Source organism: Sminthopsis crassicaudata, chromosome 3 (assembly GCF_048593235.1).
Source record: "Sminthopsis crassicaudata isolate SCR6 chromosome 3, ASM4859323v1, whole genome shotgun sequence".
NCBI lineage: Eukaryota > Metazoa > Chordata > Mammalia > Dasyuromorphia > Dasyuridae > Sminthopsis > Sminthopsis crassicaudata.
The window spans coordinates 610523290-610536673 of NC_133619.1; the positions used below are offsets into that span (position 1 = coordinate 610523290).

The following is a 13384-nucleotide window of genomic DNA, read 5'->3' on the forward strand; positions in this document are numbered from 1 at the left end:
GAAACGGAGAGTGAAAAAGGGGGAAAAACTGGAAAGAAAAGCTCCAACAGAATGGAGTCAGGAATGAGCCTCTGAATCCCGCTCCTACTGAGGAGTGTGTGTCCTGAGGCACGCACTTTGTGTGCTCGAGTCCGGAGTGTCCCAGTGTGACAGGCGGCTGCGGAGCACAAGCAGGATCGCATCAGGGCACCAGACTTGGCGAGTCTGGGGCTCTTTCCATTATCTGACTGACTTCTCTTTTTATTTCTCACTAACTTTCCTCATGCCCTCAAGTAAGGCAGGGCATTTCTTTTGCCCTCCCCTGCAGGACGGGCGGGAGTTCTCGGGGTTCAGTGGGAAATGGCGCTGGATCCGGAATGAGGGGCTTGAGTTCGAATCCTTGTGCTGCCACCTGCCTCAGGTTACTTCAGCCCTCCTAGCCTCAGTTTGCACATCTGTAAAACGAAGACATCGGACCAGGGCAACTTTACGCCAGTCCCCAATTCTAAATCCACAGTCCTATGATGAAACTCCCGTTTAAGTGAAAAAGCCACAGGCGTCGCCAGGCCCCTCGATCCCCGGACCCGTGCAAGACAAATGGGAGATTGTCCTGGGGCTTATGGACCATCAGCGGTGGGGGCCTTAACATTGAAGGGGATGGGGAATGGGGCAGAGCCAGGGGACATTCCTAGGTGGGCTGATGGAGGGTCTGGAGGCCGAGCGTACAGGGGAATAATAGGAGGGGCTCAGATAAGTAACGAGTGTGGGAAACCAGAGGATTTGAATTACTTTGATCCTGGAAGCGATATCGGAGCTTCCTGAACTGGCGAGTCAATGAGCATTTAAGAAAGCGCCCACTGTGTGTCCGCGAGGAAAGCCGGTCCCTGCCCCCCCGGAGCTGCCATTGCCAGGAGACGTACAGCCCGGCTACGGAGCTGATCAATAGGAAATGATTCCCCGGAGGAAGGCTCTAGAAGGGAGAGGGGCTGGGGAGGCGTCCTACTCTGCTCATTTCTGCTTCTTGCTAGACTCCCGGTGTGACCTCTGCGAGCCAGCAGCTCCGCTCCCACGTGGCCAGTGAGGGACGGCCGTCTCCGAGGCGGGGTGCGGGCGGACTAGGAGCCCGGGATAAGCTGGGCTCGGGTTAAAGGGGCCCGAGGACCTCGGGAGAGCGGCTCGCCGCGCTCCGGGCCGGCTTCGGCGGGGCTGTCCCCGCCCCTGGGCGGGCCCCCCAGGAAGGCCAGTTTATTGTTCTCCGGGGCAGGGATTTACCCCGGGGCAGCGCCGCGGCTCCGGGCCCGGCCTCTCGGGTCTCCCTCCGCCCCCGCGGTCCAGGAAAGCCGCCACCCCTCCCTGCCCGGCCCCTCCTTCCCGAGCTTTCCCGAGGGAAGGCCGCGAGCCAGCCCCAGAGCGTTTCCGAGAGGCGTCCGAGCCTCCCGACTCGTCGCCCGTTCCGGAAAGAGCCGAAGCGCCTCCCTAGCCCCCCGCCCCCTCCTTCCTCCCCGCCTCCCCGAGCTCCTCCGAAAAGGCCCGAAGTTTGCCGAGCAGCCGTCCTGCCGGACTGCTGGAGGCGGCCGCAGCGCCATGTTGGATGCTCAGCTCGTTGAGTGAAGAAAATCCGCCGGCATCGCCCGAGTCCCGCTCCCCCGAAGGGCGCCGCTTCCCCCGGGGAGGGGGAGAGAGACCCCCCGCCGCCGGCCCATGAGGATATTGCCGTGAAAGGTCCGGTCTCTCCGCCTCCTGCCCCCGCCGGGTCCGGCCCCCCCTCCCCCGGGGTCGCGTTGTCACGGAGACCGGCAGCCGGTGGTGCTGGCCCGCGGGGCGGCTGCTGCTGCTGCCGCTGCTGCTGCTGCTGCTGCCGGCGGCGGCGGGCGTGTGGGGCCGGCCCCGGCCCCCTCCTCCTCCTCCTTCTCCTTCCCCTTGCTCCTCCTGCTCCTGCTCTCGGCCCCGGCGCCCCCCCGGGCCCCCTGCCCCCTCTCCTCCTCCTCCTCCTCCTCCTCCTCCTTCTCCTTTTCCCCCGCCGCCCCCGGCCCCCGCTCCCCGGAGCGCCCGCTCCGGCCCCGGCCCCGGCCCCGGCTCCCGCTCCGGCTCCCGCTCCGCCTCTGGGGGGGTTGGTGGCTGCGCTTTGCCATGAGTTTACCGCAGAAACCGGCTCTGAAATCAGGCTCGGCGGCGGCGGCGGCGGCGGCGGCGGGAGGAGCAGCGGCAGGAGCAGGGGGAGCGGGAGCACCCGGCCCCGGCGGCCCCGGCGGTCCCGCAGGACCCGGAGGACCCGGCCCCGGCACCCCCGGAGCGGCGGCGGCGGCGGCGGCTGCGGCGGCCGTGGCGGCGGCGGCGGCGGCGGCCGCGGTCCCGCCTCCCCCTCACCCGGCGGCGGCGGCGGCGGCAGCGGCGGCGGCAGCGGCGGCGGCGGCGGCGGCCCCCCACCCGAACCTCCGGGCCCTCCAGAGCCAGGCGCCCCAACAGTATCCTTTTCAGCGGCCCGCGGGGGCCGAGGCTCGGGCCCTACCGGCCGCAGAGGCGCGGCAGAGAGGAGGGGGCGAGCCCCCGAAGGCCTGGATGGGAAACGGGGGGCGTGCGTGCGTGAGTGTGTGTGAGTGTGTGTGTGTGTGTGTCTGTGTGTGTCTGTGTCTGTGTGTCTGTATGTCTGTGTGAGGGCCCCCGCCCCCTCCCAGAGCAGCACTGCGGGGATGCCCTCCCGGTCCGCAGCCGCTCTTGGAGGGGCCCTTGGTGCCCCTTCCCAATCCCTCCCCTACGAGCTCCGTGGGGCTGGGGCTGTGGATCAACCCTGCGGGGAAAGCTGGAAGTGGCTTTCCCTTTCACCCTGTGCTCCTCCTGCCCCGAGAGGGATGGCAAGCAAGGCACGGCTCGAGAAGAGACGAGGTGGGTGGGTGGGTGGAGGCAAGAAACAGTCCTCCATCCAGTCCCGAGGGCATCCTCTGGGCTTTCACCTAACGGGCCGGGCCCCTAATTAATAGACAATAAACTTTTGTTTGTAAATGTCCTGTTGGTGCGGCACTGAAACTTACCCGTTGGCTGCCAGAGGTAAGTGGGCTTAAAAAAATGTAAAACAAATATCCGAAGGCACCCTCCCCCAACGGATTTTTTTAAATTAAAAAAAATTTTTTTTAAGTGAATTGGGGAGTTGTCATGTGGTTTTAGAACTGGAGATGAGAAAGAAATGTTACACTGGACACTTCCCACTCTCTGGCCTTTAGCGGAAGAGGAAATTAGCCGAAATGACTCTTCCTTTCCTCCCTTCATCCCCCCAATTCCCACTGCTAGAAAGGGTGGTGTTGTGTTGAGCGGTTTAAAAGTCTTTAATTTGCTTCGGGTAGGCCTGAGGTCTAGAGGTAATTCAAGGATCCGCATGGAAAAGGAGAGCTTGCTGTACGACTGCGTTTTCTGTGCATTCTTGTCGTTTTTAGGGTCGGAAAGTGTGGCTTGGTCTGAATTTTCAGACTTTTGATTTGGGGTGGGTGATAGGATATTTGTCTAATACAGGAAATAAAAATTCCAGCAAACGCTTGGGAATTTATTTTTATTACCAACTTGAGAATAATATTTCATCATGTGTGTTCACCTGTATAAGCATAAATCAATACATCATCATTGGCTATCATGGGTTTTTTTGGTTTCATATCATGGTGCATATGGATGGCAGGACGGTTTAGAGAGGGAAAGAAAGGTGTTTAAATGAGGGAAGGAGGAGGGGGAATCAGGGCATTTCCAAAGATCTGTAAGGTACTCAGAGGCACTCTAGTCTAATTCACCTATGCAGTGATTGTATCCCACACCTGGGAAAGCCGGCATCCCTCTCCCGTTGAATTGTGTTTTGCTTAGTTTTCTTTCAAGTGCCATTTTTGTTCTTTTGTAAATGTTATTTACAACACTTTGATACAAACCCAATGGCTTACTTTCTTTGCCCTGTCACATATCTACAGATTTCACAATGGTTTTGTCTGGTATGATTCTCTTCAATGAAAGAGTTCTCATTGATGAGATTAATTCCAAGTGAGGCATATACTTGAACCATGTGTTGCTCATGTGAAACTTGCCTCGTTTTGATAGCTCTCCCAAGTGCTTTGCAGTGGGAAAGCTGGCCTGCATGGCTTCAGCAAATCAGAGCTCAGCCTCTTGGTCCAGCAATGTCTGTACACTTGACATTTGTCAGAAAACATTTCTTGATTATCTCTTAGTTGCTTCCTCACCTAATGGGGCAATGTACTAGAATGGAAGGTTCCTTTATTAACTAATAAGTAGCTTGTCATTTCAGTGGCTTGTTTCCAATGTCTTTTGAGTTAATTTAGCATTATAACATAAAGGCAATTTACTGAGGAGAGTAACCTGTTCTTGGCTGGAAAAGTTAACCGGTAAAGGTTGCAATCCTGTGTGTGAGAAGGCTTGATGAGCTTTGTGGTTTTATATTGGAGTCCATACAAAGAGCTGGGAGTCGGCTTTTTCTCAATGGATCCCAGGAGGAGGGACTTGAAAAGTGTTAGGATTGGTTGTGACTAATGCAGCAACTTTGCCCCATCTTGTGAATAAAGAGAGTATATAGATAGCAAAAGTGATGAATTTAAGGTGAAATTTTCAGGTAGACAAAAAAACTTTGACATTTTCTCTTCATTTTGGGTGGATTTTTAGGTTTCAGCATTAAAACTGAAAATAATTTTCCTCTTCATATATTTTCCTGACTCTCCATGTCTCCTCCTAATTAAATATTCAGATATTTCACCGCTAAAATCTGGGAGTAGACAGTAAAATGAAGCCTAAGGTACTTATTGGTTGGTAATTACTCATGGGATCAGAAGAATGGCATCTTGGTGATGAGGAGTTGGTTAAAATTTACAAAAATGTGGTAGCATTAAGAAGTAATTAAATTTAGATGATTGTGATGTTATTTTTTTATACTTTTGGATTGTACCTGTACATCACAGCTAATAATAGCAACATCCAGGTAATTCCTTCTCTGTCTATGGCAAGGTTTTGCCTTTTCTACCCCTTGCTTTGAGTTCGATATTTGTGCTTGATGCAAATGATCAGTTGTGATAAATTGATGTGGAAGCTCTGAGTCAGTTGTGAAGATTGGATGGTACTCTTTCTAGGGCTTTGCCTTAGAAAGACTAGTGTTTTTGCTTCTGAATTGAGCTAAGAGATTAGTGTGGCATCTGTAAATTTATTGCAATGGCACAAAAAGAGCCTCGGGCTTCCTGTTCAATGTAGGAAAAAACTGTAAGCGAAGAATTTGAAATCAACAGGCTTTTAAAAATATAATAATAATATAAAAATGAATTACTTGTTTGGTGCCAATTAAAGAGACTGCTCTGAGGGAAATTCTTTGGCGGTGGGGAGTTGATTGTTATGAATAATGCAGGTTGAAGACAAACTGAAAATTTTTTTACTTCTGATATTTGAAATGGAAAAATGTTAAAGGCAGAAAAGGAATCTACTATTGCTAAGAGACAACAGTGTGATGTGTGTGTGTGTGTGTGTGTGTTTTGTTGGAAATGGGAATCAGTTTTTGAAGAGAAGACATTTGAGTTCTGCTCTATTTCTATATGAGCATTTAATCTAGATAAGCCTTAGTTTTCAAAGCTGTAAAATGGGAACTACCAGTGTTCACATCATGGGTTTAATTAATGTGTTTCTGAAATTTAGTACTTTAAAATATTAACTTTGAGATGTGTTTGTCTCACTTCTAGCTGAAATGCTAAGAAACATGAGGCTGTTATTAACTCAGAGGCTTGAAGCTTCTCACTTTCAGGGTAACTTGAAACAATTTAGGTTGTGTTCACATGCCAAAAAGCTTCTGTCTTAAGCAAAACCATGCTTCTGGTCCTTTTGAACAATTGTTCTCAGCATCTTTTTATATACAAGTCCCTCTGAGTGTGTTTTCTTTCAGGGAGGTTCCTCTGGACTGACTCAATTGGATTTGCAAGGTAGCAGGTTCTTTTGCTTTGACCTTCAGTTTGAAGTGGCCACTGTAGAGCTTGGAGTTAAGTTTAGATGTCCTTAGTGAGCTCACAGCCTAGGAGGGGGTATGACAAATACACAGATGACTTTTCTCCACAGCCCTGCCAGGTCCTTGGAGTAGAGAGGGGCAAACTAAGCTTTTTCATTCCAGGGGTTTGGCAGATCCCAATGTACTTCCTGCAGATGTTGGTATTTGAGTTGATCTTTAGATGGAAGGATCCAGTAGATCAAAGAGGGTGAGTAAAGATATCCAAAGTGAGGGAACTAAGGTAGAGAAAGTTCGGAGTGGGTCTGCAGTGTGGAGAGGAGGTGGGAAGTCATGTGAGATGAGGCTGGAAGTGACTTTGCTCACTAGGCCTTAGAAAACACAGAATATTTTTGAGTAGAGGAATGGTAATAAAATCTGTAAAGAGCCTGGTAAGAAGGTTAGTCAGGGATCTGCAGTCTTTAGCTTTTTCCTGCAGATAAGTCTTAAAGCATATCATTGAGCCACTTTGTATTTTATTTTTCATCATCTCGCTGTTTTATTTTAACATTCACTTTCAGCATTGAAGGCCATGTTTTTTCTTCTTATACTCTTCTGTCTTTTAGACATTGTGACCCTGAAGTCTGCACCCTGACCCTTTGGGAGGTGAGGGGGGGAGGGGTGGGAGGTGGAGATACTTTTGACCTTGTTGATGGGCAGGGTCTACATACCAGCAAGGAAGTTGTCTTAGGGGTAGACTGTTTTTTTTTTTTTTTTTTTTTAATCTCTTGAGAAATAATTCTTTGGATTTCATATGAAGTTGCCTTATTCTTTTTACATCCATGAATAATAGAGGTGCTTATAATTTCCTATGGAATTTGCTACAGTTTGATTCCTTGAGATCATTTAAGCTGCTCTGCCAAGCCTTCACGCACATGTCTGTTGTATAGTATTATGTGCCGTACTCTCCCTCCAGTTTCTGGGGCTGTCAACATTCTCCTTTAAGGCCTCCCCCTAGCCTCCTGGCTGGAAGTGATCTTGACTGCCCAGATCTCCCCTCCCCCCATGTATTTAGAACTTGCTGACTTGGAGGTACTTGCCTGCACCTCTTATCTCTACCAGAGTGTTCGCTCTTGGAGGGTAGGGCTGGGTAAGAGAGCTGGTTTGGGTTTATGGAAGCAACTGGAGACAGGAGTCAGAAGTCTGGGGTTGAGGGCCTGGCCCAGACATTGAAGTGATTTGTAAACTTTAAGCCAATAATTGTAAGTTAAAACAGATAATATTTTTAGCCAAGAGTGCCTGGGCCCTTCATTGCAGCTCTCCAAGCTTCAATTTCCTCATCTTTCAAGTGATCTCATTATTTGTTCTACCACCTTCGAAAACCTAATAAAGCTCTGCTTTTAGATAGGAACTGTGTCCTGGGGTGTGCCCTGCCTGCAATGGTTATGAGGTTCAATTGTTGAGGGGTGCACATGAGCCAAAGGAGAAGGGAGCCAGAGGGGAGAGACCTGGGGCAGAGAAAGAAAGAAAAGGTTGGGGGGGCAGAGAAGGGATGAAAAGAAGGTTGGGGGCAAAGAAGAAAGGTGACAACTGTCATGGGGTCCTAGGTAGGGACCCCTGAAGGTAGAGAGGGATAGGATGCTACCAGTCCTTGCCTTGAGTGTGTCAGGCTTGTAACTCCTGCCCAAATGAATGAATAAATTAGCATTTATTAAGTGCTTGCTATGTGCCTGGCACCCGACACTGGCTGGCAGTATACAGCATTAGCTGTTTCCTGACTTCTCAAGTCACAGAGGTGACAGGTTACTGAACTTTTTGCCTGAGTTTTAAGTTATAGTCAAAATTGTATTAAGTTTTAAAAAAAATTATTGGCACCTTTTGTTTTTAAATCATGGTCATTTTGAAAATCATTCTCTTAATCAAAGAAAAACAGTTAAGTAAAAATGTCAGTCAGTGACCATATCCAACATGAATGTAAGAGGAATTCTCCCTAAGTATTAATTCTGAGCTTCTCTGCCAAGAGGACTAGTTTATCCTTCAGTATTTGTTTTCTGAGATCATTATTCATTTTTCAGTTCCTGGGAGTTTGACTTTTTTCCCTTCATTTATATTGTGTTTTTTTGGTTTTGTTGATTTCATTCTAGGTCTGTTTGTATAAGTCTTCCAGTGTTTCTCTGAATTCCTCACACTCATCATCTCTTGTGCCAAGTAGACTTTCCTTCAGCCAAGTTTAGTGTTCTATAGTGATCTCAAACTCCATCATGGACAGAACGGATTTCCTTGTTTCCTCTTCTGAACTTGTGTAGGAGGCACTGCCTTGGCTTCCCTGGCTCTTTCTCCTTCAGCTCCTAAGTCCATTCAGTTGCTAAGTCTTGTTTTTTTCTGCCTCTAGCAATCTCTTTGGAATCTTACCTCTGCCACTGCCCGGATTCAGGCCCTCATTACCTCTCTCCGGGACTGGTGCATTGATCTCCTCATTGGTCTTTTGGCTTCCAGTTTCTCCTCACATTCTTCATACTTGACTTAGCTTCTGAAAGCTTTTTCTCAGGTGAGGTTCTGACAGTATTTCTCAACTCCTCAGTAAACTCCTATAGCTCCCTAGTCCTTGGATCAGATATATTTGCCACAGAAAGCCCCTGTAGCTTGTCCCCAGCCCATCTTGTCAGGCTGTATGTATTGCACTTTTTATATGCTGGCCAGACTGGCCCACTTTGCCAGTCTTTTTCAGTGGAGCATTTCATTTTGTGGGGCTTCTCACAGCCTCCTAAAATCCCTGGATTCCATGAATGCTCATTGCAACAGACACCTCATCTTCTAAAGGACTTTGCTAGTTCCCTTCCCAAAATTACCTGGTTTGTACATACTTAGACATCCATAGGTTGTTGTTCCAGTAGAACGTAAGCTCTCTGTGGGCAGGTGTTACTAAAAAATAAAAAAAGCTCTTTGGTGTCTGGTTTTAATCAGCAATTATTCCTGGTTCCAATACTAGAGTCACCAAAAAACTTTTGCTTATGCATCCGTGAGCCTCTGGACTTCTAGGGGAAGCAGGAGAGATAAGGGGAAGCAATAACGGCAAGTAAAAGCTGTGATTTTGGAGCTGAAGTCCTGGTGAACTTTAGTGTTGGGAGGGTAGATAGTATACATGGTACATTGCCTTGCCAGTTTTTTTCCTCTAGCACTTCTTCTCCTTTGAAATCTAAATTCTATAATTCTATGACCAAAGTAATTTGAGAAGTATCTAAGTCCAGCCTTTTCATTTTATAGATGAGTATCTTGCCTTCACATGGCAGGGAGCAGACCTGGGCTTGGGGCTCCAGCCCCTTTCCAGTCCTTTCTAGAGGCAGGCTCAAGACACAGTTCAATCCTTCCTCTCTTCCTATGCTCATCACTCCCGTTAAAGCTGGAGAAGCAGATTTTTCCAGATGAAGCCTTGTGCTACATCCATGAAAACAGTGCTCTTGATCCACTCTGAGTAGGATATGCAATTCAGATTGTTCAGATTCAGTGGAAATCAATTTGTACTCACATCCCCTGGGCCCAGCGAGGATCTGTCAGGGGGTGGTAGCTACTTGTTGATTGATCCATTGCCCTCTTTTACTTTATCCTTTGTGATCAGTTATAGATATTTTTGAGATGACTGTAGTTGAGTTCTAAGGTGCATTCTCAGCTATAGAACAGGTTGAAGGCAAGTGACTTTTAAGAACTCAGCCTGTGACTTGGGTCTTACTGTCAGAGCATGATGCTTACTAGTCACCTACTGAAACATCCATAAGACTTTGTTATTGGAAATCTTGTCATTAGAGAGCTCAACCTGGTGCCTTTTTTCAGGGTTGTGTACACATCAACAGGGGTACTAGGGAAGGGAAGTTGGAAATAAATAGCTTTAATGAGATATAGTTTAGTTGTGTTGGGGGAGGAGGGTGCAGCTGGGTAATACCTGCAGTCATTCTAGATCATATGAAACTTGTTTTATTTTGGTCATAAACGAGACTGATTTAAGTTTCAAGCAAGAGGAAAGAAATTCCTCGGTGACTTTGGTGTAAACTGCTCCTGAAATTCACCTTGTGGAAATACTGGAGTCTCTCAGTAGCTCCAGAGTCTAAGTGGTAGCTGTGTCTCATGGTTTTGAATTTTAGTCCTGAATGAAAGCAGAATTGGGGAGGTGTTCCTTAACTGTCACTCCACATTCCTTGGGATCCTGAGTTTTAAAGCTAAAGTGAAAGAGAAATAGAGAAATTCTCTCATCTAGCTATTTTATTTCATAAATAAGGACCTTGAAACTTAGGGGAAGGGGGTTGGTGGGTGGCCCCTGGGATGGAGCACTGGCCCTGGAGTCAGGAGAATTTGAGTTCAAATTTGACACTCACTAACTGTGTGACCCTGGACAAGTTACTTAACCCTGATTGCCTCCACCCCCCCCCCCAAAAAAAAAAAAAGGCAGTGGAAGTAAGAAAGTAAAGGGCAGTGCCCTCTGCCAAAGGTAGTTGGTCTCAAAGCTGAGGCTTTGACCCTTGTCCTTTGATTTCAAATGTAGGACTTCAAATGTAGGACCTTTTGTACTTCTCCAGGTTCTTCTCAGCTAACTAGTTTGAGATGCCTTCTTCACATAATGTCTAACTGTCAGAGTATTCTATTGATTCATACAGATCTTTATTAAGTTGTAGCTGATTTAATAGAATCCAGTGTGTACCAAAAGAAATTTTTTATTCATTAAAGAAAATGAGCAATGCAGTTACATCAATTAGGGAGATCTCATTCTTTCTAGGTGGTGAAGTTAGAGGCAAGAAATCAGGAAGAGGCAATTATAAGAATTCTGAATTTATTTTTATATTCTTCCATTAGTGCCTTTTACTGATGCTTCCCTGGGGCCTATTGCATAGAGGTCAAACATATAAACAGTGGTCGACAATATTCCCAAAGGCAGCCTGAACCAGATTAAAATGTAATTGGGAAAGTTTAACAAAAACAAAAATATAGTAAAACACAGATAGCATTACATTTTAAAACGAAGTTAAGGACTCCAGTGGGCAGCATATTATGTTTGGTTTTGCCATTTCTTTTTGAGTTTGATGCTGCTGAATTAGAGAATGCTCTCAGGTTCTTGAAGGCAGAGTTGAGAAATTAAGACTTGGAGGACTTAATAGAAAAGTATAGGCCAGGTGACAAAGTCTTCTGACTGACAACCTGTTCAACTAAATTTGGTTGGGCTTGACTCTACAAAGATGATATTTTTATTTGGTTATGATAAAGACCCAATGGCATATTATTTCAGTCTCACTGCCTCTCGGAGCCTCATCTACCATTGATGCAGAGGAGAATTAAAGTGGAAGTAATAGCACTGACAAAAATCAGATTCTTTAACATTATAATTTGAGACTTAGATGAGATTTGAACCAGATCTCCTGACTCCCAGCCCTGAACTCCGTACCCCTCTGGTTTGCTGATGTCGAAGAACTGTTGTACTGGTCATTTGGGAGCATTTGGTTTTAGCTTGAGTTTCCAATAATGTGAATTGAAAATGGTTCTGGATTGTGTCAAGAAGGAATAGGAGTGGTCCAGTACACCGAGCCGGAAGCCTGTTCTTTCATCAGTTTTGTCCTTGTTTTGGTTCTTGGCAAGTTTGTAGGCAGGCAGTCCCAGAGGTTTGGGAGGCCATTCTTGGCCCAGGTTTGCCCTGGAGAGGTCCATCCTTCCTCTTGAGCTTCAGCATAGTTGGAGTTGTGGGGGAGAGAGCCTGGAGGTTGCCTGCTCTCCCCCTGGTGTGCTGCAGTCTTGGGCTTTGTACTTCCAATGCGCCCTGGTCTGAGCTCCGAGCTGGGGTGTGATTGTGGTGGCGGAGAAGGGGAGGGGGGAGGAGCTAGGAGAGTGGGGTGCCCAGGTGGGCAGGAGAATTTGGGAGGGGAAGAAACTTGCTCCAAGGGCTGGGGTTGGAGACCAGATCGCCTCTTCACCTATCCCCCATCTTTTCATTAACAAAATGAATGGTGCCCAGGGAAGAAGGCAGCTCATCCTGGTGGGGGGTCCTCTGCTTTGGCAGGGAGGGGATTTACTCCAACCTCTATAGCCAGGTCACACTGGAGGACAAAGAACCCAGAGGCATTGGGGTGCCTTGGGCTTCAGCAGCATCTCTTGCTAGCAAGGAAGAACAATCTATGATGGAGGAGCAGTTGGGCATGCTAAGCTCTTCACAAAATGTCTGATTTGATCCATTCACCAGCCCTGGGAGGTGCTGCTATTATCCCCATTTTACAATGGAACCTGAATTAAGTAGAGGTGTTGTGGATTGCTCAGGGTCACATAGCCAGTAAGTGTCTGAGTGAGGGTTTGAACCCAGATCTTCCTGATGCTAGAAATCTTTGAGTAATAGAGAGACAGAGAGACACAGAGACAGAAAGAAAGATAGACAGACACGACACAGACAGACAGACAAAGAGGGTAGAGAGAAACAAGAGTGAGTGGCAGAAGAAAACAGCATATTTGGGATTTGGAAATGAATCTGGAGTATATACTAAGCAAGAAAGTGTTCTGGTCTTAAGTTCTGACACTTCAAGGGAAATAGTTTAGGTTCGACAGTACTCTCTAATGCCTTGAATGCCATCCTGAGGAGTGGGTCTTTGCTTGCCTGAAGAAGAGTAGCTTGATTAAAGCAGTTTTAACAAAGATTTCATTAATGCCTTAAGTTTGAACAATCATTTCTGTTAAACCCTGCCCTTCTCTGCCCTCTTCCCACCCATCTACAGCCTCTCCTCCATTATCCATTGCATGAACTCTCCTGTGGCAAAGACAAATAGTTAAATAAAATGAGCCAATTCTGTGTGATCAGGTAAGCTATGGTCTGCCCCCCTTGTCAACCTTGACAAGAGGAGGTAAGGAAGTCTCCAGACCCTTTCCCTGATGTGGTCATTCAGTTTGTCTTCTTTTCATGCTTTTTTCATGTATATAGTTGTGGCTCTCTGTATATTGTTCATCTTATTTTGCTCTTGTTTTATTTCTCTTTCCTGTACTATTTTGAATCCCTCATTTCTCACTGTTCCATAATTGTTGTTACATCTATATTTCATACTTAGTTGAGCTATTACTACATCCCATTTTGTAATCAGGTTTCAGCTCTTAGCAAGTTGTCTTTTAGAACATTTGGTCTACATGTACTTTTATTTCCTCTCTTTGATCTGTTGGGGGTTTATGTCCCATAGTAAGATCCGGTGGCCATAGGGTACAGACATACATTTTTGTCCCTTTTCTTTGATATTTCCAAATTTATTTATTTATTTATTTTTTTGAAACAGACCAATTCACAGGCAAAGAATGCATGTTTTAGAAGGATTAATTTGTCTGAGATGTATAAAGTATTTTGGCTTGGGGAGCCACTGAAGGCAGAAAGAAATCTTAATATAAGACTGAATAGGTATTTAAGAAACCCAATGGGAGCATAGCATCTTTATCAATTCCTGAATGCTCTTTGGG

General features: G+C 47.0%; 1 protein-coding gene across 1 annotated transcript in view; it reads left to right on the plus strand.

Annotated features, from left to right (window-relative positions):
* The first annotated feature begins 2347 nt into the window (after positions 1 to 2347).
* Positions 2348 to 13384, plus strand: part of EIF4G3 (eukaryotic translation initiation factor 4 gamma 3) — a 377578-nt gene continuing 366541 nt past the window's right edge. Inside the window, exon 1 of the mRNA XM_074305978.1 lies at positions 2348 to 2444. The gene's annotated coding sequence lies outside the window, so the exon portion shown is untranslated. The remainder of the gene's footprint in view (positions 2445 to 13384) is intronic.